Genomic DNA, 4,824 nt, shown 5'->3' with positions numbered 1-4,824 from the left:
CATGAGACACCCTCAAAACCCCCACCTACATGCCTCCTTTCAGCCTCTGTGGCTCTGGGACAGGAAGGCATTATTTTCTGTGTTCGGTGTCTGTAAATATAAAAGACTCTCATGGCTTGCTGCAGGGTCTGCTGCCACGTTGTGTTTCAGATTTTGTGTGTGTGCAAGAAACAACAAAAGCAGAATAGCCCACAACTTCTAGAGCACCAGTGTGCTGTTACCCTGTCTGGGGTGGCCAGAATAAAACGTAGTAGTTTTAAGAGAGAAAAAAATGGATGGTTTTTCCAGCTACAACAGCTAGGGAGTCGTTAGGTGGTTGAATGTAATGACCTAATAATTTGCATCTTAGCACCTGTGGCCTGGTTAAATTGCCACCGGATTTTTAATGAACACACGTGATCAGGACCCACTGTTGCAGCTCCTCTGAAGGCCCCCATGCCCAGCGGCACACTGGCCCCTAGTACCACGCTGTGGCATTCATTCGGAGCTGCCTCCAAATAGCCAGTTTGTTTGGCATCTCTCACCCTTGTAGTGACCCAGGTCAGATTCTTCTTAGAATATGACTAGATCAAAAGCTGAAGTGGGGAGAAGGGCAGGTCTGGCCCAGTGCAGTCACCTCCAGAGAGCTGTGCCTCCAGCCCCAGGTGGGAAGGGCTCAGCCTGATGCAGGACTTTCCCAGTCAGCCAGAATTTTAAGCTACAGCAATTTGATCGCTGAGCTTAATGATCCAAAGAGGCAGTCAGACCTGCCAGGAGGAGCTGTAATGGCAGGAAGCCAATACAAGTGTGACTGCACCTCCCCAAGGAACAGCTCCTTCCCCATCAACAAGTCCCTGGGGAAATCTCGACACGCTCCTTAGTCATGATGTTGGGGGAAAAAAACATCTGAAGCTGTTGCATGCACCAGGGGAAGGAAGTGAGGCGTCCGTGTGTCGAGTGAACGAAAGCCAAGCTTTCTTCCATCTAATCAGGTTTGTTATTCAGCTGACAAACTCCAAATGGATTTGATGGTCTCTGATCTTGTGATTTTAATTAGGAAGTCAGCAAGAAATTTAAATAAGTCACCCTTTCCTGGGCTAGGGTTTGCACAACAGCCGATGACGTTAAAGTAAGAGGTGGTGAAGCAGAAAGAAAAGAGAGATTGTCAGGAGAAGGAAACTAAGCAGAGCCCTTGATGCCATTCACTACTTCAGAAGCCTGCCTTCCAATCACTTTCCCTCCTGACTCAGCCCCGGTGCGTTCCCATACAGCCTTTCCACCCCCTCCCCAAAAAGCCAGTTTGGACTCGGGGTAAAAGGGATTTGAGGCCCCGGTCAAACATTCTGCTGGCAGTTGTGTGATGTTGCCCCCAATTCCTCACACGCCCACCTGACAAAAGGAGAGTGTGGTTCTCTCTAATCTAGGGATCGGCAACCTTTGGCCCATGGCCTGCCAGGGAAAGCCCCTGGAGGGCCAGGGCACTTTGTTTACCTGCCACATCCACAAGTTCGGCGGATCCTGACTCCCTCTGGCTGCGGTTCGCCATCCCAGGCCAATGGAGGGCTGCGGGAAGCGGGATGTGCTGGCTGCCCTTCCTGCAGACCCCATTGGCCTGGGACGGCGAACTGTGGTCAATGGGAGTGGCGATCGGCCGAACCTGCAGACGCAGCAGGTAAATAAACCGGCCCGTCCCGTCCGTGGCTTTCCCTGGCGGGCTGCGGGCCAAAACTGCCGATCCCTGGTCTAATCAACGGCACGAGAATCTTCCGGCTTCAGTTGCTGTCACTGTGGCCTAGGATGTTGGTCCTTGTCCTTGGATACAAAAATGACAGTTGGCACGGAAACACCAGTCAGAGGGGAGGGGGAGGAGAGGATCATTTTTGGAGTCTGATAGTGGTCGCCCTAGTTGTTTGGCGAGCTAGCGGTAAAAGGCGTTTCACAAAAAGCACTTTCATGCTCCTTCCCCTCCACAATTTCAGTGTCATGGTAGCATTAGCTATTGTTTTCTAAAGGGTTAATTCTCCCCCCCCCCCCCAATTTTACTTACTGGGCTCCTTTTGCTGCTTTTAACTAAGACTCTTTTGTGGCTAGCATCAAACTTAATCCCCTAGCAACAGGCTGCAGCTGTCACAGCCACTGGCAATCACTTTTGAATTGCTTTTCATGCTGGAGCAAGAATAAAGACAAAGGAGAACTTCTTTTGTTTTGCTTTGATCAAAACACTCCACTCTCGAATCGCCCCACCCTTGTTTTCAAAGTGACAGAGCCAAGGGTAACATTCGAGTTCACAAACAGCATTAGGGCTACAAAATTCCCATTAAACTATAGAGTAGAAATCCCCCTTCATGAATACAGTGAGCTGGGTTTACAAGGGGATCTTTTGTTAGCTAGTTCTATGGACTCCCCTCCCGCTAGTAGCTTAGCATCTCACCAGTATGAGCATGTTTATCCTCATAACCCCCTGTGAGGTAGGGCCGTGCTATTATTCCCATTCTACCAATGGGAAACTGCGGCACAGAGACACTCAGGGCGCAGCTCCTCGAAGGTATTTAGGCACCTAATTCCCATGGGCTTGCCCAACGTCACACACAGACTCTGTAGCTGAGCCAGGAATTGAACTCATGTCTCTTCAGTCTCAGTTAAGTGCTTTAACCACCCTTCTTCCCTATCTAGAAATGGTATCACAGCATCTGTACACACAGTGCTGCATTGTTGGATGCTCCAGTAACGGAGAACAACTCACAAAATTCCTCGCCTCGCCAGCTCACTGCAATCCTAACCCTGGGGTGTGTGCAGCACTAAAGGCGACTGACATGCTCCGGTGATGAGGGCCAGCTTAGAACCTACAGAGAAAAGCAGGAAAGCTATTCCAGACTAGCACCAGGAACCTGTCCCTATAACACTATAGAGCAGGGGTGGGCACACTTTTTGGCCGGAGAGCCACATCTGGGAATTGAAATTGTATGGTGGGCCACAAATGCTCATAAAATTGGGGTTGAGGCATGAGAGGGGGTGAAGGTGCTGGTTGGGGGTGGGTAGGGCCAGAAATGAGGCATTCAGGGTGCAAGAAGGAGCTCCGGGTGGGGGCGTGTGGGGGGGCAAGGGCTCCAGCTGGGGGTGCAGGCTCTGGGGTGAGGCTGGGGATGAGGAGTTTGGGGTGCAGGAAGGGCTGTGATTGAGGGGTTCAGAGAGCAGGAGGGGGATCAGGGCTGGGGCAGGGGATTGGGGCATGGGGAGAGGCTCAGGGGTGCAGGAAGCAATGGCATGTCCCTTCTCCGGCTCCTGTGTGGAGGCGTGGCCAGGCAGCTCTGCATGCTGCGTTGTCCACAGGCCCTGTCCATGCAGCTCTCATTGGTGCGCCAGAAGGGGCCATTGGCATGCATAGGAGCCAGAGGGGGGCCATTCCTGGAACTGCGTGGAGCGCCCCCAGACTCCACTCCCCAGCGGGAGCTTGAGGGCTTGCTTAAAATGGCTGGTGGGCTGTAGTTTGCCCACCCCGGTGTAGAGCTACAGTGGTCATTCAACATTCCTCTCAGCCTCATTAGCACCACAGATTCCCCTGATACTGTGCTGTAATGTGGGCTGACCACCAAAGCTTATTTGACGTTAGTCCTCTAAGGCCAGAGTCAGGCTCTGAGCTTCTCATTCTTGCCCCTAATTGCTCTTGCTGATCTCTGACCTGCAGAGGCAAACAGTGGCAGGATAGCTGTGAGGTTCCTCTGAGTGTGTGCATGCTCATTTTAGTCTCTTGAGAAGTCAGAACAGCCCCAGCCCATGGGACTTTATTTCCATTCCTGCCACTGACTCATTGCCTTGACCTTGGACATGATACCTAAAATGGTACCTCAGTTTCCCCAACTGTAAAGTTGCAATAATTACAGCTCGCTACGGTTGTGAGCCTAGCTGAACTGCCCAGGGATGAGGCACCGCTTGGTGTCAACTACACTAAGAACCCTGTTTTTAGTCATAAAGCCCATTTGTTTGGGAAAGAAAACTCACACAGGCCCCCCCCCCCACACCCCTACCAAGGCTTCCCAGGCAGTTTTATTAAAGTTCTCAGACATCGGGGGAGAAACTACAATATTTAAATATAGCAACAATTCAGTCCATTCGCGAGGCAGCTGTGTAAAAAGTATGTGCTCATCTTTACAGGGAAGGGCGCTCTTCCCTCCTGAAAGGCTTCTCTGTTTGAGGCCATGTCAAGGGTTTTGAGTGCATTGCACTATTTGGCTGGCTAGGCTGCAGCTTAAACTAATCCACTGAAAACTCAGAGTACGCAAAGGCATGCTGGAGCAGCCATGCCTGCAGACAGCAGTGGTCTGGCTAGGTGCGGAAGAAGCTGTATTCCATGCTGTAAACAGTTATCAAAGAGCCCTACTCCATGATGAGAACAAGGCAGGTCATGGAGAATTATTGGGTACTTCATGTAAAACAAAATGCAGGCCGAGCGCACAGCCAAGTTGTGACTGCCCTGGCCTGCAGAGATCAGCCACCGAAACTTAACAGCTGCTTATGGGTAATTTATGACCAACAAACAGTGGCCGCTCTGCAGGCTGGGATCAGGATACAGCAACCTCAGGGTGTGCCAGTGCAGGGTGGGAAATGGATGCTTTACCAATACTCCCCTCCCATAATTCACCTTGTCAATTGTGTGATACTTTACATTTGAAGCATCATGTATTAGGCACTGTTGAGGCAAGACACCCTTCTCAATGAACTGAAGATCAGACCTGGTACGTAAATTCTGTGTTCATTTGCTGATAAACCCCCCTTCCCTCCTATACACCCAGTATTTAGGGGACGTAATAATGCAGAGGAGCGGCTCAGAGACCTGCTTTGAATGTG

This window comes from Dermochelys coriacea, chromosome 10, assembly GCF_009764565.3.
Source record: "Dermochelys coriacea isolate rDerCor1 chromosome 10, rDerCor1.pri.v4, whole genome shotgun sequence".
In the NCBI taxonomy this organism is placed as follows: Eukaryota; Metazoa; Chordata; order Testudines; family Dermochelyidae; genus Dermochelys; species Dermochelys coriacea.
The sequence above is the reverse complement of the archived record's forward strand: the minus strand, read 5'-3'. Positions refer to the sequence as shown.